At 40.8% G+C, this 26173-nt stretch overlaps 1 protein-coding gene across 9 annotated transcripts in view; it reads right to left on the reverse strand.

Annotated features, from left to right (window-relative positions):
- The window catches only part of RHOBTB1 (Rho related BTB domain containing 1), a 123931-nt gene that overhangs the window by 38769 nt on the left and 58989 nt on the right, over window positions 1–26173 (reverse strand). For 4 of the 9 annotated variants that reach the window (XM_058671026.1, XM_058671028.1, XM_058671027.1 and 1 more), the window contains one exon: window positions 22902–22952. The exons of 2 other annotated variants lie outside the window; for them this stretch is intronic. The gene's annotated coding sequence lies outside the window, so the exon portion shown is untranslated. Of the gene's footprint in view, window positions 1–22901; window positions 22953–25095; window positions 25374–25779; window positions 25850–25958; window positions 26166–26173 lie in introns of those variants that run through there. 3 more of the 9 variants (XM_058671032.1, XM_058671033.1, XM_004583407.2) reach the window with 3 other exon arrangements.

The raw sequence follows: 26173 nt of genomic DNA on the forward strand, positions 1-26173 counted from the left end.
CACAGGTTGGACTATCTGAATGAACAATTAATTGTCTTGAGAAGGAAATGGAATTGTTAATTTTAATGCCAAATCAAGAGGTGTTAACACAGGCTGGGGAAAGATTTGGCAGGAGTGAGTAGAGTGATTCAACGAACAGATGTGTGGTTAGTTTAGGATTTGATCTGTGGTTCTTATACTGTGGAGAGGCTTAAAATAGACAGGTAGTTATCTCCTGCCTGACCAATAATGATTCTCAACATCTTAAAAGAGCAAAGAGAATCTTAAAAAAAAAAAACCTCCACATTCCCCTCACCCACAAAAAAAAACAAAAAACAAAACCCTCCAATTCTGATTAGCAGCCAGAATGGTGATTCCTGAAAACTAATCTCTTTAAAATTCTAGGGTTTTATTATTTCTCAGATGGTAAAACTGTAACTCTGGTGTTACAATAAGGGGGTTTAGAATCTGTTTTTTCTTTTTTTAACTGAATAGAGATTTCAGAGGCTGCTGCTAAAGTACCTGCCATAACTAGGACAATCCCCCACAAGAAGGTACAAGCCTGTCCCAAACATCATAGTGCTGAGGGTGAGAACCTGTCTCGGATCTGAATGGGAGCTGGGTTCTCCTGGCAAGTCATTTCACTGTACATACAGTAAAAACAACTCAGACTCCCCTCTGTTAAGCTAGACTCACAATATACTCATATTCTAAGGTTGAAAACATCTAGTGAACTGATTTTTTTTAAGAATTACTTATTTTTATTCAAAAGGCAGAGCTATAGAAAAAAGGTGAGACAAAGATCTTCCATCTGCTGGTTCACTCCCTAAATAGCCACAACAGCCAGAGCTGAAATGATCTGAAGCCAGGAGTTGGGAGCTTCTCTGGTCTCCCACTGGATCCCAAGGGTTTCAGTCATCCTTTGCTGTTTTCCCAGCTGGGACATGAACTGGCACCCATATGGGATGCCACTGTTTGCAGGTGGAGGATTAACCAATCGAGCCATTGCGCTGGCCCTTACGAACTGATTTTTCTAAATCCCTGCCACAAGCCATGATCATTTAAAAAGTTACAATCACGGATGCTGAGATGAATATCATCAGACAACAAAATGATTTACATGGAAGGTGATAATTAGATATAGACTTGTAAACCTAATGGTGATAAGAATCTACAACTAATACATAACTAAAAGGATAACACATTATAAAGAACCTAAACACAAGGTGAGGCAGAAGATGGAGGTTAAGCTGACCTTAAGCAAAAAAGCAAAAAAAGGAGAGAAGCTAACAAAAAAAAAGTAGATTAAAATATTTTTATGGTGCCTTGCTAGATTCCAGGATTTAAAGTGGTAACATTGTGTACCACGATTTGATATTTTTCTGATGATTGTATCATGGGGGCGGCAAGTTCCTTCGGAGCCTCACAACTTTGACATCCAGTAGACATCATTCTGATTATCCTAGGTGGATAAACTCTTACTCCTCTGAAGGTCAATTTCAAGCTTTTAAGATAAACATAGTCAGTCCTAAAGTTTGGAAGTACGCTTAAACAATGGTCAAAACTGAGATATATGCTAAAAACATAAAAATGTTTTTCTTTCTGGCTTGCAAGAAACTGGCTCTGATAAAGGCCCCACCCGAGGACTTCCTCAGAGGATCTGAACCCTGGCAGCACTTCTGGGCTAACTGTGTGTTTTTACTGAATGTTACTTTGAGAGGGAGAGGCCTTGCCTGGTTTTATATGAAGGTTATAATTATACAAAACTATCACTACTTCACTTATTTTTAGACATGCTTCATACACACCCTTAAAAGAATTTCTGTGTCAAAGGTGAGAATAACATCCGTGAATGTTCTAATCCCTGGCAATCTGCTCAAGACCAAAGCAACTGCCAAGGGGGCTCAGGGGATAACATATCAGGGGAGAAAGAACGTGGGGTGGAACCAAACATTTGCAGCCCAAATCACTTGCTGTAGTTATGGCATTCCCAGGGAGGTTTGTTGAGGCTCCAAATGTTACACATCTTTTATTTGGTAGTAGAATTTTTTTTTTTGGTGTGGTACTCTAAGAAAGCGTTTTAAAAATGTAAAGTCACAGCCAAGGTTGTAAACTCACACCACTCTTGCACTGCTGTAAATTAGTTGTTCATCTGTTACACATAAACAAATAAACATTAAATTGATGCAGTCATTATAACAATATGCAGCCTCCTTCTCTCCTTGCAATGGGCTCTAATTTATTCCTATCTAGCACTCTTATGGTTGAGTGAGCTCTTAGGGTCGTCTGAATAATGACTATCTGGTTTCTGATTTTTATTTACTTAAAATGACAGCAATAAATATTATTCAGTTAACACTGCTAATAAAGTTTGCCACTATAAATCTTGCTCATTCATACAAATATCCATTTGTTTATAGATCCACACCAAAGACAAGAAAGGCTTAAAAAAAAAAAAAGCTCAGAGTAAATACTGGTAATCTGTTATTGTGGCAACTTCTGTCATCTCCTTTCTCAAAACTGAATTGACCTTTATTTCATCCTTCCAAGGGATTCCTAGGACATGGATGCTTACAGTTAAAGTGCTATGTGAAGAATCCATCTGCACACTATTCAGAAGCCAGAGGTGGGACATTTATTGAAAACTGCTAAGTGAACAAGACAATTTTGAGTTTGAAAAGCAAATGTTTTGGTGAAATGGTGCTACTGGGGGACTCCTAGATGGCCACGGCCACCAAGCTGACTTAAAAAAGCAGGATTCTAACTTTCCTGGTCAATAGGATCACCCCATAAGTTCGGCTATCACATATTTAGTCTGCCATTGTATTTGTCATCCTTTGGATTTTGGGCTGTTCTTCCACACTCACAGCCAAACTAGTGTCCTCATTGGGTCTACAAATGCTAAGCCCCACATCATAATTTCCTGGTTTCTGCACATTTGCAATAATTATGGTCATTATCATTTTCCATTTGATCTGTGTGGTAGAAACATTTCACCTCTGAAATCTTAAATTTCAAAATGCACCTTTGGAGTATAACTCCTTTCCGTTATAGCCGGTGCCAGGTGATAGATGGCCATGCAACAATCCCCATCGAGAGATGGCAAGGAGATCCCTGCCTCCTGAGTCTGTGGTAGCTCTGTGGCTATTTTAGCTAAAACAAAGTACCTTTACTAACTACTAGCTCTGTTCCAAAGGCACCCAATTTAACTTTGTGCTCAAGAGCCTAGCATGGCCAGAACAGTGACACAGCCAAACACAACTAGGGTTAAAATAACGACAAAGCCAGACATCCCCCAGAGCTGCTCCTTCAAATCATTTCCCTTCTAACAGTGATATGCTACTCCCACTTTCCCTGAGCTGATGGTCTTTGTCATGGTCTATATCTCTTATTTGCTGGACACATTTCTTACTCTCTCCCAGTGATATTGGATGACCTTTAGAGCCTAGTCCCTATGATTCAGTAATTCAGGGGTTCTCTGGCTGATAAAACCCAGCTGCAGGTAGGTCCACCAGAATTTGGCCACTTGATGATTTCAGAGGTAAGTGAGCAAGATTACTCAAACAGCAGAAATTTAGAAATTAGGAAGGGAAACAGGAAAAGGTTTACCTGTTTTTCAAGACAGATCTGAATCACCTGACAGAGGAATGTGCCTCTTCTTTCCATCACTTTTGCTATATCCCTCATTGTATTTGCTAGTTTAATCATGGCCTGTGATTGGTTTGCTTCGACACAGGGATCTAAGGCATGGAGCGCCCTTTGTACTCCATTCAGCGGTCACAGTCTGCATGATGCTACCCTGCAGCCAGCACGTTTTTCAAAAAGCATTGAATAAGAACTTCCAGAAATAATTTAGTTAGGTATTAAAAATACTAGTGGAACTAACCGTAGTTTATTTGAATAGTTAGCTCTGAAAGAAAGGTTGAGAATTTCATATTATTGACAGCAACAAAAGGAAGTATGAGGAGTTGCATAATAACTGCCCACAGCCAAGTTTCGACTGTGCAGATTTCATTATTCTGAGCTCTTAATCACCAGTCATAGGCAGGCAGGAGCTGTTTTAAACACAAAACAAACATTTCAGTTGGAACAGAGAATGAGTCCAGTCCTGAAGAAGAGACAAAAGGGCCAGACAAGACTTCCCTCAGTCAAAACGTCACAGAAACGTATCCTTTGATAAAACTGCCTTCTAGTCATTTAAATCAACAGAATCCATTATTTCAACCTGCCATATTTTTCTCAATTGCATGCTTTTGATTAAAAAAAAGGGGGGGGGGAAGGTAACAGAAAGGGTAGGTATGGAAGTTCAGGATGCAATGGACACAGAGGAACTTTCTCTGAACATCCATTTCCGTTTTTCACAGAGGCTCACAAAAGGCCTTGCTCGCTCTCTTTTCAACTCAAGATCAGTGGCAGTGGGTGAGCCAGGGCTAGATATAAGCTTTCTCTCATACCTATATGCTGGCCTTAATTAACACCATACTAACTGGAAAAAAAAAACAAGAATACATCATTAACTGGAAAAAGAAAACTAAAAATACATCATCATAAATGTAAAAGATGAGTAAAAATTCCAGGCTGGATTTCGAAACCATGGTAAGTAAACTCTGACACATTTTGGACAAACCTATTTATTTAAAAAATATGCTATGTAATCTTGCCTTTGATGGCTTACATCACAGCTTCTATGCCCTCCAACGCCCATTCTATGCCCTTAGTCCATTTTCGCTTGCCATAATTGTTTCCCACCCCTAGTTTCCAGGAAAGTTTCAATGGGTAGATACAGTGGTCCCTTAGGACTCCACTGGATCGTTTTTCAGGACCCTCACGGATGTAAACATGGGGATACCTAACCTACATGTATTTTCTGTTATACTTTAGACCATCCCTAGGATAGTTAGCATAGTGTAAATGATATGTAAATCATGTAAATGTAATGATATGTATCTTGATTGGTACAGAGAATAATGATAGGAATATTTATACATGTTCAGAACACACACTTCCTTTTTATCTGAATAGTTTAAATCTGCAGGTGGATTTGGAACCTGTGGATGCAGAGGAACCAACTATCTATGTTGAGCCTTGAGTGCCAGGCTCACAATAGTACAACAGCAAACAAGCCAGACATGGCTGTGGCCCTCACAGACATGGGAGTCAAGCGGGTGGGGAGAAACAACCAACAGGTGGAATTACAGAGCCACACATGTGATACATTCCTTGAAAGAAAACACACTTGAATAGAGAAAGTCATTGCAAGGAGGTCTGCAATGCAGATGAGTAGTCTCCTGTGGTGATTCCTTCTGCTGTCTGAACACAGAGAAAGTTCTGGCTATGAGTTGGGAAGGAGGGCTCCAGGAGTGAGTTCTGCAGGACCGGGCCACACATTGTCTTTTAGTCCACAACTAGAATGTGAATTTGAATCCAAATGTAGACAGAAGCTGAAGAAGTGCTCAGGCAAAAGAGTGACAAGTTCTGATTCATTTTTTTTTTTTAAATGCCACCAATATTGCCAGCCTGGTTTAGAGGAGGACAGGTGCTGGGGGACTGTGAGCAGAGGCAGGAGGACTGGGAGCAAACACCTGTGTTCTCCAGAAAGAATGTTGGCTTTGATCAGGTTGGGATTAGCAGAGACAGTGTAACATAGGCAGATTCAAGCTACATTTTAGAAAAAGATGCACTGAAAACATGTTTCCTTTTTACCATTCTTATAGGGTATTTATCACATTCCCACTTATAAGAAGGATCATTTTATGTATTCTAACTAATTTAGATTATATATATATTTCATGAAGATTATATATATTTTTACAATGGAATTTGCTACTTCATCTTTAAATTCTTAAATCTTTTGCATAGTATTTTATCCATAAGTAGATTTCAACAAGTTTGTTGAATTCATACAAATACATAGCCATTCCACGTGTTTTTTTAAAGATCTAATTTCTTTATTTATTTATTGGAAAGTCAGATATATATAGAGGATGAGACAGAGAGGAAGATCTTCCATCGCTGATTCACTCCCAAGTGGCTGCAAAGGCTGGAGCTGGGCCAATCTGAAGCCAGGAGCCAGGAGCCTCTTCTGGGTATCCCGTGCGGGTACAGGTCCCAAGGCTATGGGCTGTCCTCAACTAGTTTCTCAGGCCACAAGCAGGGAACTGGATGGGAAATGAGGCTGCCAGGCCAGAACCAGGGCCCATATGGGATCCTGGCATGTGCAAGGTGAGGACGTTAGCTCCTAGGCTACTATGCTGGGCCCAAGTCCATGTTTTTTAGGAAACTTTCTACATGCAGCTAAAAGAGAACATGTACATGGCCATCTCTGCTGACTGTTCATTAAGAATGGTGATCTCTAGGCCACTACTATGTGCTTAAACCTGTGGTTGATGAGAGGAGCATCTTGAGGGGCATCTGTGTGGCCTTTCATGTGAGTAGCATTTAACATCACATCAACCATTGTTCCCCAGAAGCAGCGTCAGTAACCATGGAAACCAGGGGCACCATGGACCAGGCTCCTTCACCAAATGGGAAGGTGAGAGTCAACGGTGAATAACATCCACGCAAGTGAGAGGCGCTTAGGGTTGGATTTGAATCAGCAAAACAGAATGTGTCAATTATGGTGTCTACAGCCAATGTATAATTATTGATTGTGTTTATATAACGGTCTTATAAATTTCTCATCTACCATCCTAACTCTAGGATTCTTTTCTCTTAAGGTGATCTCTTTGGGTATGAAAAAGGAGGTGAAAATGGAGGTACAAGTGAGAGATATATGTGGGATGAGTAAAAAATGACATAAAATGAGTCTTGAATGAAGAAGTTCAGTGTATACCTAAAAAATAAAAATAAAAAAACTATATCATGAAAAAAAGTGAGGTAAGTGTCCAGGTAAGACGATAACAGAATCACAGATGCATTGGATTTCTTCTTTCAATGTTGCAAAGAAATTAGCCTTATTTGATACAGATAGCAGGTGTTCCAACATATCCAAATCAAGGACGTGAAGTAACTGTCTGCCAGAGATGAGAAGTACTTCTGCCAGATCCACTTCCATGGTGCCAAATGAGAGGGTAAGTCACTGAAGTTAAGTTTAAATGAATCCACATTTCCACAGGAAAAAGAGGTGCCCTTGACAGAAAACTGGATATTCTTCAGCACAAACATCTATAATCTTGAGGACCAAGAGCTGGTGTGATTTGGGACAAGAGTGGAAAGGGCAGAAAAGCCACTGGGAAACCAAATGCTACCTCTCAGTAATCAGCAATCCCCCGAACTGAACTACCCCTAGGGTGAGGATGAGTCAGTTTGGGCAAGCTAAGCTTGAAAACAAGACTTCTGTTGTGTGTGTGTGTCCTCCAGCCTGCTCAAACAGTTTGGTTCAGTTCTGACACTCCGTAGAAGTGACTGACCCTGGGAGATGAATGTGGGTAGGAGCCTGATATGGAGGAGGGTGCACTCCCCAAGACTGAACATTCATGTTCTGGTGATGACATCTTTCATTATCATCTTTATTCCATCCCCCTCCCCTGCTGTGGTCCTCTCAACATGTATGACACCACACAGCTTCACTTGTCTATTCTGAACTGAGTGGTTTCCTGGGAATCTATCACATTGCAGACCTTAACTTGGTCTCTGATGGAGTCTATGATGTTACCCAAGCGTTTGGAATATACTTTAATTCATGCCAGCATGAATTCCTCTTTAAATGAATAAAGTAAACAGAATATTCATAACATGGTCAAATAAGGACCCTGAACCGAAGTAGGCATGGGTGCTGTGATGCACTTTAGGATTCTCATATCCTGCCTGGTTTGAGTCTTGTCTCCTTTGCTTCTCATTCAGCTTCCAGCTAGTGCACCTGGGAAGCAGCAGCTGATGGCCTAAGTAACTGGGTCCCTGCCACATGTATCTGGAGAGCCAGATCTGGCTTCAGTATGGTTCAGCATTGGCTCTTGTGGCTATTTGGAGATTGAACTAGTGAAGAGAAGATTGATCTCTCCATTCTTCCCTTCCCCCTCTTACTTCCTCCTGTCCTGTTTCTCTCTTCCTCTCTGTTATTTTGCCTTTCAAATAAATAAATCTTAAAAAAAAAAAACCTAAAGCCTAGAAAAGAACAAGCGATTATCAAGACAGAAGAATGGCTTCCCATTGAAGGAGATATAAGAAATAGCAGGTATGGTTAGTGTTGTGCCAGAACGGGTAATACTGCCCATTGGGAAACTGGCATTCCATATGGATACTAGTTCATGTCTTAACTGCTGCACTCTGAGCCAGCTCCCTGTTATAAGAACTGGAAAAAGCAGTGGATGATGGCTCAAATTCTTAGGTCCCTGATACTCAGATGGGTGACCTGCATGAAGCTCCTTGACTTTTGACTTTTCTGATACAGTGCTAGCTATTGTGGTTCTGAGAGTGAACCAGGGAATGGTGAACCACAGATCATCAAGATCTCTCTCTCTCTCTCTCTCTCTCTCTTTCTCTCTTGCTCTCTCTGTATGTCTCTCCCTCTCTGTAATTCAAATAAAATAATTCTTATGCATGTAAATAAGCCAAGAGCAAACAAACTTACAAACAAGACAACAAGATGAGGAAAGGTCATGCAAAAATGAAATACAAGGTAGTCCAATTAAAAATCATATTGGCAACAGTAAACAGGAGACTTACAAATGCAGTAAGACCAAAGTGAATTAGTAAGGTACAAGTCATGGAAGTACAGAAAAGGCCATTTGCTGTAATGCAATCCCTACGTAACATGCATTGCTAAGGAGAGGGGCAAAGTGTGATTTAGAACAAAATTTCCCACTATGAAAACAAGGAGGGATAAGAGGAGGAGAAAGATTTCACGTCAGTACACGTTTTTCCAATAAAATGTTTAGACACTAATGACCAAAAATTGTATAGAAATCTTCTAAGTACTTTATCAAAATGTCTTATAAAACAGATTGGTGCAATCACTTGTTATGAAGACAATAAAAAAAGATGTATGACTGCAAACTACCAATATACTATTTGAAAATGATAAAAATAGTATAATAAACTTCTGAATCAGATCAAATTATTTCTGTGAAAAAGCATAAATTGTTTTTATTAATTTTTTTGTAAAGATCTGTTTATTTATTTTAAAGGCATAGCTACAGAGAGAGGAAGACAGGTCTTCCATCTGTTACTTCACTCCCTAAATGGTCACAATGGCCAGGAATGGACAAGGTTGAAGCTAGCAGCTTGGAACTCCATCCATGTTGTCTATAAGAGTATATAGTTGAGCCCATATACATGAGCCCTGTTTTGCTGCTTTCCCAGACACTTTAGCAGGTTGTTGATTGGAAATTGAGCAGCTGAGACTTGAACTGATACCCATATGGGATGTTGGCGTTTCAGGAATCAGCTTAACCCACTGCATCACAATACTGGCTCCAGAAAGCTATTTCTACATGTCAAAACCACAGGACTCAAAACCTGGATTCCCCTGAGGAACTAAACTGCTCAAAGACACTAGCCCAGAGGCAACTTCAAAATCAAAATTAAAGTAACAGGGCCAAGATCAGCCTAAATAGCTATTTCAAATGTGGCTACAAATTACATATATAAAAATTATCCACCCAAGATAACCCAAAAGGTTATAAAAGGGCAACTCAAAGAAAAACCTTAAAAGTAATAATGGGCCCTCACAAAGGTATACAATGAAAATTAAGCAAAATTGAGAAGGGCAAAGAAAAATTTATAAAAAGAACTGAAATTTCCTGGATAAAAAATCAGATCAATCAGTACCAGATTAACAAAGTGTAAATGAACAATAACATCTGGAAAATTTGAATGACAAACAATGGGATAAAGTATTAGGTGGCCCACAGTTTTTTTTTTTAAGATTTATTCATTTTATTACAGCCAGATATACACAGAGGAGGAGAGACAGAGAGGAAGATCTTCCGTCCGATGATTCACTCCCCAAGTGAGCCGCAATGGGCCGGTGCGCGCCAATCTGAAGCCGGGAACCTGGAACCTCTTCCGGGTCTCCCAAGCGGGTGCAGGGTCCCAAAGCATTGGGCCGTCCTCGACTGCTTTCCCAGGCCACAAGCAGGGAGCTGGATGGGAAGTGGAGCTGCCGGGATTAGAACCGGCACCCATAAGGGATCCCGGTGCGTTCAAGGTGAGGACTTTAGCTGCTAGGCCATGCCGCCGGGCCCGGCCCACAGTTTTTAAACCTATAAAAAGAGAATGTACTCTTTCAGGTGTTCTTGGTAGCTTTATAAAAGCTGACCACACACTGAGCCGTAAGAACAGAACTCCAAAGACTACACTGTGTCAACCAAATTCTGTGACCAGAAAATAAATTGAAATGAAGTTTTAACTCACCTCCACAGAAATTCTGATGCATTTTTAAGTATCTATCTAGGAAAATAATTTTATAAACAAAAAAATGTTTTGAAAGAAAGTATAGTTGGTTTGGTATTGCAGCATAGCAGGTTAAACCAGCATTCCATATGAGTGTTTTTCGAATTCCACCTGCTCTACTTCCTGTCCAGATCCTTAGTAATGTGCACAGGAAAGCAGTGGTTAATGGGCCCCTGCACCCACATGGGGAGACTTGGAGGAAGGTCCTGGCTCTTGATTTGTAGCTCCATTCAACCCTTGCTATTATGTTCATTTGGGGAGTGAATCAACAGATGGAAGATTTTCTCTCTCTCTCTCTCTGCCTTCCAAAGACATAAAAATATATTTTAAATTATCATGTGTTTACTGATAATTAACAAAACAACAACGACGACGACAAACCCATGGGGCCAGCATTATGGCATAGCAGGTAAGGGTGCTCTCTGTGACACTGGCATCCATTTTGGCACTGTTCCATGTCCCAACTGCTCTGATACGGATTCAGCTTCCTGCTAATGTCTTGGAAAAAGCATAGATGATATGCTCGAAGAGTTTGGACTTTGGGCACCCATGTGACAGATCCCAGGGAAGATCCTGGCTCTTAGCTTTGGTCTAGCTCAGTCCTGAGAGATGTGGCCATCTGGAGAATGAACCAGTGAATGGAAGATTTCTCTGTCTCTTAATCTCTGTAACTCAGACTTTCAAGTAAACAAATAAATCCTTTAAAAAAAGAAATGACCTAAGTCTATGACATATAGGGAAATAGTTCTTTAAGGTGCTTGCTATGTAGTCTTGGTCAAACTTATTAACCTAAGCCTTCATTTTCTTATTTGTAGATTGGGGAAAATACTTTCTAAAGCAAGTTGTTGTGAATACTTGTAAAACACTTTAATCATTTTGTCTGGCAAGAAGAGAACACTCAGTAATTCTTATGAATTAAGCTTGTCATTCAAGTTTCATTTACAGGAGTTTTCAATAATCTAGGGAAATCCAAATGTTTTATAATATTATAAGGGAAAGTACAGAACATGTGTAACTCATGTTACACATGAAATTGGCTCTCCACATTCACTCACATTAAACACAATTTTAACACAGTGACACATAGTTAAAACAATCACAAACATGGAAAACAATCACAAACATGGAAAGGGTTTCTTAGGAATAGAGAGGTGTAGGAATAGAGGGTGTAGTTTGTTTAAAGTATCATGCAGATCATAGAAAAATTTCTAAAAAGCCACCTTGGAATAGTTTCTTAAAGGAAAACACTCTTCAATGTCGTGATAATGCCTCAGCTCTGCATCTCACAATCATTGCTCTAGTGTCTTTCAGCCTTGTTCCACTTTACTCAAAGCTTGTCCTATTTTGCATACCGATCCATTACTCGTTTCTGCCAGCGAAATGAATTTTCACTGGAACTAGTCTGTATTGGGGACAGAAGGGTGGGTCGAACTATGTGACTAAGATATAGAAAATTGTATCTCTACAATATAATAGGATATAATGTCAACCTCCTCCTGCAACCATCATCCATGGAAAATGAATCTGGAGAAATAAACAAAACAGATCACAGTTTCTTAAAGGGGCCATAATTTTTCTTTACATTTTCCTGCTTAGTTTTTTTTTCCCATAATGCCCATCACTTTTTAAAAAATTGAGGTTAAATTTATAGCCATAAAATTCACTGTGTTAAAGTGTACTGATCAGTAGTTTTTCTTATTTCACAAAGTTGGCGAATCTTCCTCATTATCTAAATTTCATAATATTTTCATTGCTCCACAAAAGGAACCTTATACCCATTTGAAGTCAAGGTACCCTATTCTACTGTTAGTGGGAGTGTAAGCTTGTGCAACCCCTGGCAGTCAGTATGGAGAGTGCTAAAACAACTGAAAATTGATCTACTGTATGACCTAGCTATCTTATTTGCGGGAATATATTCAAAGGAAGTGAAATCTGTATACAAGGAAGTGACTTGCAACTCTGTATTTCTAGCAGCACAATCCTCAAGAACAAAGACATGGAAACAACCCAGATACCCTTTGAAAAAGGAATGGATAAAGACACTGTTGGTACATTTACTCCATAAAATATTGCTCATCTATTAAAAAACAATAAAATTCTACCATTTGCAACAAAATGGCCCCACCTGGACACCATTATGGAGTGAAATAAGTCAATCCCAAAAGGACAAATATCATATATTCTCTCTGATACAAGGCAACCTTCACGCAAAAATATAAAAACAGATAGATATATAGGTAAACATGTATCTACAGTATGGAGATTTCTCAAAAATCTGAAAATAGACATACCATATAATCCAGCCATTCCATTCCTGGGATTTTCCCCAAAGTAAATAAAATCAGTATATGAAAGAGCTATTTGCACCCTCCTGTTGATAACACTTCAATTCACAATAGGTAAGATGTGGAATCAACCCAGATGCTCATCACTTCATGAGTATATACACAATGGAATACTATTCAGCTACAAAAAAATGAAATTCTGTCTTCTGTAACAAAATAGATGCAACTGGAGACCCAATATGTATAGTGAAATAAGCCAGCCCCAAAAGCCCTTCACCATATATCTTTCTGATTCGCTGCTACTACTACATAGAGAATAAAAATGTAATGTATATGTGTAAAACTGACAACTTGGGATTTGATTGTTTATAGTCCTTGTCTATACTCCTGAGGTTATTTTACTTGCTACTTGTTGAATTCTTATTTAGTGGAGGATTAAACTTGTGTTTGTAAATTAAATTGATAATATGTCACCACAAAAAAATTAAAAGAAAAATAAGGAAAAACGGAAGGAGGAGGGTAGGTGGAAATACCATTGTATTCCTAAAACTGTGTAAATAAAATGTATGAAATTTCTTTATAAAAATAATATCTCACATTTGCTTTTAAAATTTTATATTAAGTGACAAGATTTCATGTACTTCACAATATATAATTAGAAGTATAGGGACTCCTCTCTCCCCCAACCAGTCTCCCTTTTCTGTTTCTTCCTCACCCCTTAGTTTTTCCTCCAAATTATTACAATGGTATGGCATCCTTTCACTTCACCATTACAGGCTTAACACTTCAAAAGGTAAAGATATCATGACATAGTAAGTAGAGGAATAATAATAAAAAAAGTTACAAATCCTACTATTATTCAGGAGTATGGACACAGGCTGTAAACAATAATTAAACCCCATGAGGTTCATCTTGCTTATATTTGTGCTCTGTTTATTAATTGTCACAGATCAGAAGAAAACATATCTATTTGTCTTTCTGGGACTGGCTTATTTCACTGAGAAGTCCAAGTATTTTTTAACAATGAAAATAAAAGAGACAGAGTACATCCATCTGCTGCTTTCCCTCCCAAATGCCTGCAATAGCTGGGGCTCAAACTGGAAGCACAAAAACCTAATCTGGGTCTCCCATGTGTGTGGCAAAAACCCAGTTGGTTTAGTCATTATTGTTGCCTCCCATGTAGCAGATTAACTGGAAGCTGCAACCAGCTGCTGGAGTTGGGAATCTAACCCAGGCACTTAGATGCAGGATGAATTTCTAGGTTAAATGTCTGCCCCACAAATTCTGGGCCTATCGGTATTGGGTATTTAAAAACCCATCCTCATGAAGAACAGATTCTGGAGTGCCCTGTGGTTAAGTTCATTGAAAAGCATGCTCTCCTGGTGCCTGTAGGGTCAGCTTGGTAGCCAGGGACTACAGAGGACAGAATGCTTGCTGTGAGATCTTCAGATGTAATGACACCAAAACATTAATATTCTAGTTAGAATTAGGTTATGTTATGACTCAGGCAAACAAAGACAAAAATTTTTTCATGCTGCCTCACAACCATGAGATGATACACTCCAAAGTGCAGGTGGATAAGAAATCTGATTGCTTAAAAATTTGCTATTTTATTTGATGTTATTAGCTAACAGCAAGGCATAGAGTTTATTAAGTTATTTTCATATTTTCATACTTTCTAATTTCAGGTGGAAATTAGTACATGAAGGATTGTACATTTTTAAAAAATGAGCAATGTTTGTGGGAGTGGAAAATGACCATACTGTGGAATGCAATTGGAAAGTTTCAGTCAGAGAACTTAATTAAGCTCCCTTTTAAGTATGAATTTGTTCCTGGAAAATAAGGAAGTTATACAAAAATATTTTGTTTAAGACAACATTCATCACTATTCACGGAAACTAAATATTGGATTTTACATTTGTAACATATTGAGGACTGCTTAAAAGAAACAGAATCTAATATATATCCCTGTATTGGAAGAGGATACATACATCAAAAATAAGCTACAGTAAGTAGTACATTTTCAGTATAATAAGATCTTCACAGTAATCCTTAAGTAGAAAAAGATGGCCAAATTTATACAGTTATGCCATTCATTGTAATTTTTAACCTAAATAACCATAAAAATATTTGGGATAGTAATTCATGTATATCTCTTTTTTGGAGTAGGATTATAACTAATTTGTTTCTTTTACATATCAATATAATTCTGCCTTTCTGTAAGAAATACATGTTATTTATATAACAGACAAGTTTTACCAAAAAAATCAGGGTAGAATGCTATGGGACTCAAGCACTAGAAGGTATTGTTGTGGGAATACTTTCTTCTTTTATGATGTTGAGTGAGTATCTACTCTTGTTCTTCTTTCTGTGCACTCCAAGCTGGTTACTAGAAACAGCCCTGCCTCTGCTGGAAGTCTCCCTTCAATTCTGAGCAGTCACCCTCCTCATCAGCAATGAATCTACCAATATTTTGGAATTTGGCCATTCATCTTTTACTGAGTTTTAAAGTTTATCTACTTATTTATATTTATTTGAAATATTTGGTCACACACACACAGAGGAGACAGAGAGAGAGAGAGACAGAGACAGAGAGACAGAGAGAAAGAGAATTCTTATCCACTAGTGCATTCCCCAAATGTCCACAATAGCAAGGCTAACGCCAGGAGCCCAATCTCTAGTGACTCAAGTTCTTGGACCACCATCTGCTATGTTCTAGGACGCATTGGCAGAAAATTGATTGCAGCAGAGTATCTAGGACCCAAACCAGCACTATGATATGGGATGTGGTTAACCCAAGATGAGGCTTAACTGGTTGCATCATGATTGTATCATGATGCCTGACCCAGGTCCTTTGACTACTATTTCAAATAACAAGGCAATAGGCCCGATCACAAAAAAATTTGCAACACTCAGGTTAGGAATGAGCCAGTGGGAAAACACTCATATTTCCAGTTCATGTCATGAAACTTTCATGTCAGAAGTGGTGCCTGGTCTACTTTGAAAAAGCAGGATTGTAAAAGTATCAGAATCTGAAGTATTGCAAGGGCTCATTGCTAGTTTTAACTGATAGACACTCAAAGGGACATCATATCCTGCATCTGAAACCTCTGATCAGGAGTCTTAGTCATCAGCTGCCAAATTTAGCCTTTGGCTCTATGTCCACCATGTCTGTTATTTCCCTAGGCTTACTGATGCAAAGTCTAATCTCATCCCCATTTAGGATGCAAAAATGCAAATGTCTTAATGAAAGTAAGAGGCAGTATGCCTGTTACAAAATGAATGGGAGAGCATAGCTTTGTGATTTATAGAACTAAGCATGTATTTACATGAAAGAATCAATGGCTGTAGCCATGTCGTATGAGAACAAAAAGGAGGGGAAGTTGTTGAGAAGGTAGTCAAAAGACTAGCTGCACATTAGAATCCCTGGGGAATTTAACAATGTTGTATGTACAAGACTGTTGTTGGCAGCACTATTCATAATAACCAACAACTGAGAAAAAAAACTATCAACAAAATGGATAAATCATCAACTGAGGGCTAGTCATACGACGGAATACTGCACACCACTAAAAACAAACTGTTGCTACATACATTATGAATGAACCGTACAAACAATATTGAAGGAAAGAAGATAAATGCATGAGTTATGATTTTATCTAACATAAAATCCAAAAGCAGCAAAACTCATCACTGACACTGGAGGTCAAGACAGTGGTTAGTGTGGTTGAGTAGTGACTAGGCTTTCTCACTAGGGATGTGATAAAGACTTGCAGGTGCTGGTAACATTCTGTATATATACTCAGGTGCTGGTTTTGTGGGTTCAGTTCATGACCTTTTTTGGTACATACTTATAATTTGTATGTTTTTCTTTACTAAGACACACTTCAGTATAAATTCTTTAAGTTCAGATTCCTGGGCTCTAATGTGGCTCTAACAAGATTTGTAGCAAAAAGTACCTTGAAGTGTTATACTGTGTAGATGAGGTTGAAAATGACTGGCCAGGCAAGCTGCATCCAGGGGTGTGCTGAAGCCAGCAGTCCCTAGTAGCCAGCTCACAAGGACTAGTTGTTAAATTTTCAGGAATTTTGCAAGCAAATTAAAATAGAGCCAGAATTAAAGATTGAACTATATGAATTTATAATTATGTAAGTCATACCAAAACCAAAATAATAAAGTCAAAACTTAATATGTTACTATTACCTAAACTTTCGAGTTTACCAGCACCAGTTTTACCTGCACAGAAGAAATACAGAATAGTGGTACATAGTTTACTATGCTGGCTCCTCGCAACACCACTCATCTCTTGGGAAGCTTGAAATTGGCCAGGGTGGGAGGTTTTACACCAAAAAAATCAGCAGCCACCACAATCGGAGTGTCTTTATTGTTCTGCTGATGGTTTAGACTTCAGATGATTTTACAATGTTAATAATGTAGGTTAAACTTAAAAGAACATTGTATTGCTGTTAATTTGTGCACAGTACAATTGAGGAACTATCCCTTCAGGATTTAAATACCCTTATCTGAGTCAACTGAGGAATCGTTCACATCATCAATGAATGAGTATAGCACTAACATATGTCTTGGCAGTTCCACTTGTGTCTTTCATTAGCATAAATGAAAATAGCAGCCAGCATTTATACAGAAAGTACACTGCCACATCAACTGTACTACAGGAAGTCAATGCTGACAAGGGTTTGGCAAAAACCGACAACAGCATTCTGTGAGAACCAACTGAATATGTGAAATTCACAAAAAAAGTCATATAGACTTTATTTGTAAATTGTGTGGTACATAATCTATATCAACAGCATGTATAATCAATGTATCTAGGTGGAGCTATGTATTATGTTTTCCAAGAGAACTAGCTATAGATTCCACTACTCCTGACTATGACTTAAGAAGTCAACAAAATGAGACAGGAAGTTGATTACTGCCTATGAAAAACACATTTTTGCATAAGATAGAATCAAGGCTCTATCTTAGAAGCTTAAAGTGTGGTTCTCACGACAGCAGCACTGGCTTCAAAGAGATGCAAGTCAAAAAAGCCTCATCTCAGCCCCCCAGAACTCCTAGAGTAGAACCTGCATTTTAACATGATGCCTGTTATCATTGTGTGTGCATAAAAGTTCAGGCACTGCCTTAAAAATAACTCTTTGGTAGGAACTGAAACTTCTTTATCATCCATTTGAGAGTAGTAATAAGGTCAGGGACACATTCAGCGATTGTTGGTTTCTAAGTATCTAGCCCGATACAAACCACTTTGCAGCACTGGAGACAACTTGAAGGAAAGGGCACTCAACCTTGCAATGTATGTGAATATTTTCCAAACTCTAAAGAGAAACTGTATCACCAGGAAAATGAATTCTATTTGAGGGCTCCTGAATTAATAAAGGGAAAAAGGAGAATCGGGTACAAGTATGAAAAACTCAGAATAGTTGTCTTCATCTTGGCATATGATGAATAGGACATGTTGCCAAAGATTTCATTCCAAAAATCCCAGCAGGGCATCAAGAACCACATGATAAAGTGTGGCAGCTGAGCAGGAGAGTGTTACCAAACCCAGAGCTGCAATTTAGGCCAGGGTCGTTATCAAGCGCTGAGGGTAAAAGGGACAAATTGTAGTATTTATGTTGTTCTGACCAATACTTCAGTCAGTAACGTATGACACAAGGAAAAGGCAAGGCCAGCACTCCATCTTCCCACCTGCTCCACGAGTAGTCAAAACTAGAAGTTAACTGAGACAAACATGAGAAAGTCTCAAATGTTTTGCAAAGAAAAGCAAAAGCTTTCTACTGGCAATAATATTCTCTGTAAATATTTCTTATTTACTTAGTTGACAATCTGAGAGTTGCTTTGGACGGTAAAAGTCTATGTAGAATCAAGTTAGAGACAGTATCTCAAAGACACTCTGAGCCACAGGACTACATACAGGCCTGGATGTTAGTAGCTTTTGGCAGAAACTAAAGCAATAAAGTTGCTGCAGCCAACGCTGGCAACTCTGCATTGTGAAGTACATCTGTTCGCACAGAGATGGATGGGTCTGATTTTTTGTTTCTTTTTAACCTAAGAATAAGGGTTCCTATAACAATCATCTGATCAAAATTCAACTGACTGTAGTGCATCTGATGTCAAAATAATATGACCACTCAAATGTGTTATGACACTTTGTTTTGGGATATTCTAGCAAGGCCAAGAATAGAGCTAGTTCTTCACTGATCACCTATTATGGGTTTTATATGTGTGGTTTTGTAAAATCCTCATAATCCTCTAGGGGAGATGATACTACTCCCACTTTACAGATGATCGAAGTGAAATCCAAAGACATATTTCATCCAGGTAGTAAAAAGCCAGAGTTGGGAAAAAATTAAGAAGCCCCATATTGATAGCACAACAAAGATGGCTTAGGCCAAAATCAGAGGAGAGCTATATTTTCAATAAGAAAAAAAGGACTGTTACATCTTTGCACCACGGAAGATAAGTGAAGTTTTCTCTAGTACCCACTCTATCTTTAACAATGCTGGAATCTCCTTATCACCCATTTCTTGATGTGCCTTAGGTTTTGGAAGCATTTCATACATGCCAGTCATAATTTAGGTTAGGTGGGAGGGCTTAAGCAACTTGGCACTTTTCAGGCTCTGTTATGTAATGGCATTGAGCCTGAGCAGGATCTGAAAACCTGGGTTCAGTTCAGGCAATGTCACTTATTAACTATGAAAGCAGTCAGATTACATTGCTCCTCTGAGTGCCCAAATTTCTCACCTGTGTAAGTCTGGAGCAAGGATCCCCAAGGATTCTCCTGACTCCATAATTCAACTTTCTTTAACTCATCTGTTTAACATTGTGATTTGTGCCAAAATAGATTAGAAATGATCTCAAGAACTAGCATATATTTCTGGGCAACACTGCTGTGCCATTCAGGTTATATAAACAAATAAATCCATAAGCAAAAAGAATAATCTGTAATAAAGTGACTTGAAGTCCACCCATCCCCAGGGCATTTATTTAGAGTAAATGTAGATTCAAATTTTTGAATACTTTAGAGCTGGGTGCAAGTCCAAGCTCTGTTATCTATAAGCTCATCAACTTCACACCTCTATATTCTATGCTTTGCCTATGTCAACTTGGAATTGTTAGTAAGTACTAGCTGTAACTTACTAGTGCATCCAGGACACATTAGGGGTGTAGTGACTGTTGTTTATTGTTATTGCTGAAACCACAAGGGTTTGGTCTAGGTTAGGTGACAATTCAAAGGGTATCTCTTTACGGTAGGATGCAGCTGAAGAGCACAACCTTCTTAACATTGGGAATTTGCCATTCACCTGTGACCATGCAATAAATAAACTTGGGTGCAGAGTGGAGAAATGAAATTGTTTCCTTCTAGCCAAACTGGCATCCCTTTCTTTCTAAAAGCAGCTAACTCATCCCGTGACGAACAAAACCCAGTCAGAGACATATCGAAGTACTGGAGGGCACAGTTGGAGGGACAGAAAAGAGCAGCTGTCACACCCAAATTTTCAGTTTCAACATCCTTGTTTGCTTGACTCCTAAGTTCAGATCTATGCACATTAAAAACAAAAGGTGTCAGGAAGAGAAGGAGGTGACTTTTATTTCAGTTACAAACTAGGAAGCAAACGGTCCTGCTGTAAGAAAACAAATCAATGACCAATATGTAATTGTAAACATCTCATCCATTGGAGTTGACTGTCTCCAGCCTCTGCCCAAAGTATCCCCATTTGTGGCCGCTCCTGACCACTCATACTCTCCACACACTCTTTGAGACTTGTTTTTACTTCCTATTCCAAGGGGTTTTGTTTTGTGAGAGTAATTGGTGGGAAAACTCAGTGGAGAAAAGAACTCAAGATCCAGATTCAAATCCCCTGTACTCCTTAAACTCTGTTAAGGAGTTAAACCCTCTAGAGGGAGGCCTTTAGATGACACACCTGAAGTCCCTGCTTGTTAAAATAAAGGTCAAACAAAAGCTATAAAACTTCCACTTTGGGCCCGGCGGCATGGCCTAGTGGCTAAAGTCCTCGCCTTGAATGCCCCGGGATCCCTTATGGGTGCTGGTTCTAATCCCGGCAGCTCCACTTCCCATCCAGCTCCCTGCTTGTGGCCTGGGAAAGCAGTCGAGGACGGCCCAGTGCATTGGGACCCTGCACCCGCGTGGGAGACCTAGAAGAGGTTCCAGGTTCCCGGCATCGGATCGGCGCGCACCGGCCCATTGCGGCTCACTTGGGGAGTGAATCATCGGACGTAAGATTTTCCTCTCTGTCTGTCCTCCTCTCTGTATATCTGACTTTGTAATAAAAATAAATCTTTAAAAAAAAAAAAAACTTCCACTTTACACTAGTAAATATCCCAAGCAAAAATGAACCATATTTCAAATGCTTCTAGCTATTGTTATAGACGCAAGTCACACATAGTAACCAAATCCTTCTGAAGTCCAAAAATGGCAAATAGTTGCTAATTGATTAGTAATAGAAATACCATGCTAATATCAAGATCTCCTTTGTCTCTAACATCATGTGATTTAGAGTATAGTTTTACTGCTTTAATAAATTATAAGTTTATGACTGCTGCATTAGTTTTTACGACATGTAATTATCACAACTAATCATGTGTCAGCTGACAGTGAGGTCCTTGGCCTTTAAGGATGTCTTAATAGTAACAATCATGCTCTTATGGAATGTGATAGATGTTGTGCTGATCCACTCTACAGACACCTGTTACAGTACAGGTTCAAAAAAGCATCATGAGACGGGATCATCTCTTAACTAAACAGGCTTCTAGGGCTACTAGCTTGAGATGGGGTTATCGGTATAATTAAAAGACAGTTTCTAAAGATTTTTGTTTAAAGCATTTTGTTCCTCTGTTTCACTTTTTAAACAGCCCCTCTTCTGTAAAACTCCCCTAGAAGAAATTCTACACAAAGATGATGGAGGCTGGAGAAAAAAAGGCTGTCATTTCAGGCAAAAATGAAAAAATACCTGGCTGAGTCTTATATTGGCCATTACCCAAATCCATGTAGGAGTGCCCTTCTGACAAACTGGAGTTCCTGGAGAAATCCAGTATTTGCAAGCATCATGCCAAATTATAATGCCTTTGAATGATACTGTGCAGACTGGGACACAACTTTGTTACTTTTGAAGCAATCATGTGTTTGAGTTTGTGATAGCGTAATTTAGTGGTTCTGAATGAGTGCATACTCTGCCCCTTTTGGCTTGAAATCTACATTCTGTCTTCTCTAAGACTCTCACTCATTTATCATCTATCCAGACCGAAAAACCAAACCAAACCACACTGTGCTTGGAATTATTTCTCCACGCATATATGGAATCCCAAAGTAATCACACACAGTGGAAAATATTGCCTTTCTCATAAATGTACATTGACCCCTAATCCAGTCTTCCTGCATGTATGATTTTGATTTACTGTCCAGTTTCTCACACATGAATGCCTAATATCTTGCCCCTTATATCTGTAAAATACTTATGGTAAATTTTTCTCATCTCTGACATTGCCATATAAAAAAGTATATATGAATACTAACTTCACTGTTTTTACATAACAGAATGGAATTTATGATTTTATAATAGCTGGTCCCTTGACATTCTTATATGAGCTGTAATTACAAAGTTAACTTAGGCTAGTCACTTAAGCTTTTATGGCTTGTTTCCCTATTGGGGGAGAATGTTTCAACTAGCAGTTAAGGTCTCAGCTTAAGTCAAAACTTAACATAAAGATTCCCACTTGTGCCATTTACAGAAGTGAGAACTGAACACATCTTATTTGAACTTTCTAACTCCTCACTCTTAGTTTGGGGATCAAGAGAGTGGTCTCACTTCCCAGGAACTTTCTTTTTAGAGGTGAAATCAGAACGTAAGTGCAAAGAAATCAGCATGTGACCGGAACAGGGGTTCATGCTCAGTAAAAGCCAAGAATATATTATTGTATTATGTTTCTTTCAGCTCCAGAAGGGCAAGAGCAGAATCAAAGTGAAACCTCAATTATTGGGCACCCAGGTTCCCAGTGTCCTTGACTGTCTGGCACTTCTTGATCTCCAAATTAAAATGGAAATCTTAAACGGACACACTGATTCTAGCTTTACGGTATTCACATGTAAACAGAATGACTGAACTGGTAGTGGTCATAGCTGAGCATTTTAGAGACCTGCCCTGAAGCACATACTCAAAATCAGACACAGGATGTGATCAATCTGTGATCATGAAGAAAGACACTGACCTGGCTTGCTGGAAGCGAAGAACAGAACACCCTGCTCACGGCTGGATTTACCTACATGAGAGAGAGAAATACTTCATAAATCCCACTGCCTGCCAGGAGCACAGTAGGAGTCAGGAAAAATTTCAGCATATGTTCTTTTCTTGCCTCCCCATTCTTTCCAACCTTCCCAAGAAAGGGTAAAAACTGACTTGACTTTTGTTAAGTGTCAGTATTGAAGTGGCATTTGATTGGGTCAAATAGATGCTGAAATAGCTAGGGTAGCATATTGCAGCTTTTATGAAAATACATATATGAACATTGGGGAATGATACAGAAAAAAAGCTTTTGGCTAGCAACTATTGGAGTGCAACAGCCAAAATGTTAAGGGCATTTCGGAATACAGCATTCACGGAAGTAGGCACAATATTCTTCCCAAATAGTATTTTTTTGGCCATATAAGCATAAGAAAATCAAATAACTCTGACTTACCATTACAATTGTATAGGTAAAAAGTTGTATTATTGTACCAATAACCTGAAACAGTTTTTTTTTACACCTCTGTTATCATCCCCAATCTTAAAATTTGCAGCACCTTCAAGATCTGGGAAAAATGACAATAATGGGCAAGTCTATAATCCTGACTGAGACTTCATTGCCTCTTGATGTTTTTTTATCAGCGCCTTCTACACTCGGATCAACTGGCTGGACCTCTTTCCCACTAACAGGTCCAAATGCAATGTAGGAATCTCAGTGGCAACTATTTTAAAAAACAAAATAATTTACTATCCAGTCCACCTGTGGAGCAAGATGAAGGGGTTATTTATACAGAAAAGAGCTTGTGGTTATTTCCTGGCAACCGAGTGATTCTCTTAGGTATCTCCAAGGTTACTGGAAATGAAATATTCATTTCCTTTCTAAATACTGTTTGTAAACAAATACAATACTTAGAGAAGCCCAAGACTTTTCTAAAAACAGCCTGTTGACTTTTCACAGTCTGCTGAAAGTGACCGAACTTACAAAAGAGGAAAACCACTGATAACTACCGCTTCTTTGCAGTTTAGAACCTGTTTGATGTAGAGGATGCAGGACAACAAGCGCCGGGGTGTGAGTACCCCCAACCAATGAAACCTCAAGCTGAGCTTGTGCTGGGGGCTCAGCAGGGTTTCCGGAACACCCCCAGCTGGGGAAGTCCAAAGTCAGGACCACCACTTTCGTCCTAACTTACTAGCTCCGGGTCTCTCTCTCTCTCTCTCTCTAATATATATATATATATATACACACACACACATATGTTGATATACATACATATCATATATATCGTATATATATATCAACCTTCATGCATTTTTTCTCCCTCAGCAAATGTGTACAGTCAGCTCCAAAGGCACAGCTTGTGTGCTGACGTGCAAAGCCAAGTCAAAACCTTGAGCTTGGCGCTCCCTCCTAACTTTCTGGCTTGTCCCAGTCTAAATATTGACATTGCTCCTCAGTTGAGATGTTTGATACTGCTGGCGATGGAAATGGTGCAGCTGTCAGTAGGACATCATGATAAATTTTGACAAAGTCGTGCCTTCCTTCCACTTCCTTTTTGAGGGAGGGGGTTGGATTCCTTTTCCTGCAAGTCTTCCCCAATGGTTGGTTTCCCCGAAAGCTGAACTCACAAACCAGGTAAGGAGTTCTGCAAACCCCTCTTGGCAGCTCCTGCGGTTGCCCCAGCAACTCACAACAGATCCCGAGACTCGGGTGGGCGGAGGGAGGGGCGCGCCAACCGCCAGCAGGTCGGTCGATCTAGTCTCCCTGGGGCGCAAAACGCCCCTGAGGCTGGCGTGTCCCCCTTTCCAACTCCTCCGGCACCCACACCCCCACTGTCACTCCTAGGAAAAGAGTCGGGAGATGCCACCCGCTCCCCGAAGCAGCCAGATTGCCGGGGGTGCCTGTTGTACGTTTGCTCAGCTCCAAGTTAGGGGTGCGGCTGTGCGGGCACTCCTAGAAATCTCTCTGCTGAGCCTCGGATGGAGAGAGAGGGTCTCCGGCCTCACCCAAAGGCTAGGGCGGCTCCGAGAGCAGCTCGGCCCCACAACTCTCTTGGGGCTTTGCTGGCTGCAGGGCACAGCCCGGGCCCCCGTCTACCAGGCGCGGGGGCCGGGGCGGTGGGGCTCCCGGAGACTGCTCAGAGAAGTTTCGTACCGCGGCGCATTCACAACACAGAACCTACCCTGCAGCCGAGCGAGACGTGAGCTCTCTCCGCCTTCAAGGGCCGGGGGGGAGCGGGGCCCCGCCACTCAGCAGCAGCCACGGCTGCGCGCGGTCGCGAGTGTGCGGGGCCCCAGCGCGCGGCGCGCCGCCCGCCGCCCAACTTTGCACAAAGGCAGCATGGCACGGCCTCGCCTAGTCGGCTCGCCCACGCTGCGGCCGCGCTTCCCCGCCCGGGCGAGGGGCTCGCCCCTTCCACCCGCCGGCCCGGCCTCCTCCCGCCCCCTCCGGCCCCCACCCGCTCCCAGGCGGGGCGGCCGGGCGGAACCCAGCACCCGGCACCCAGCTCCAACGAGCTGGCGGCCGCCGCTCGCACTGTGACGTTAGCAGCCTTCTCGGCTATTTATATCTTCACGGTTGGATTTCATTCATGAAACCGGGGCCTGGTGTGTCAGTGCTTTGGGGCGCGGTGGCAAAGGTGCCTCAGCTTTACGCACGCCTAAGGGGATACGGGCTCGCACCATCGCCCGGGACAACCCTGCGCAGGGCAGGGGAGACCCCGGCCCTTCTCCCACGCCGCCGCGAAGGAGTGGGTCCAGAGATCCGTGCCCTCGTCCCCCCCCCCCCATCCCCAACAACCCACCCGCTCCCGTACATTTGCTGGCCCTTTGTCCCAGGCTCTGGAAAAGTAAGTTGGGCCACTAACCGGCTGGGAAGCATGGCTTTCTTCCCCCTAGGAGCTGACCGGCCGCGGACTCGGAGGGAGGACATTGGCTTTTGTTTCAAAACCGAGCTCAGCTGCTGACTAAGGGTTGCGTGAGCCCAGCCTCCTCCTCCCCTAGGCGGCTGCACGTGCTGACTGGCTCCCCCCTCTCGGTTACCTACCCTTGCCACTTGTCGCGAGGGGTCCCCGCAGGGGGGCGGAAGGACCACCAGTGCCCCCTGGCTGGAGTAGAAAGGCGATTTTACAGCCTCCTAAGAAGGGTTGGACAAGGAGGTGAAATTGACGTCTGGCCCCACAGGGGCTGCAGGATTCTTGCAAGCCCACGACAGCCCTGCCTCTTCATAGAACCTCTTCTCACGACTGCAGGCTGCTTGTG

Source organism: Ochotona princeps, chromosome 13, assembly GCF_030435755.1.
Source record: "Ochotona princeps isolate mOchPri1 chromosome 13, mOchPri1.hap1, whole genome shotgun sequence".
NCBI classification, from domain to species: Eukaryota; Metazoa; Chordata; class Mammalia; order Lagomorpha; family Ochotonidae; genus Ochotona; species Ochotona princeps.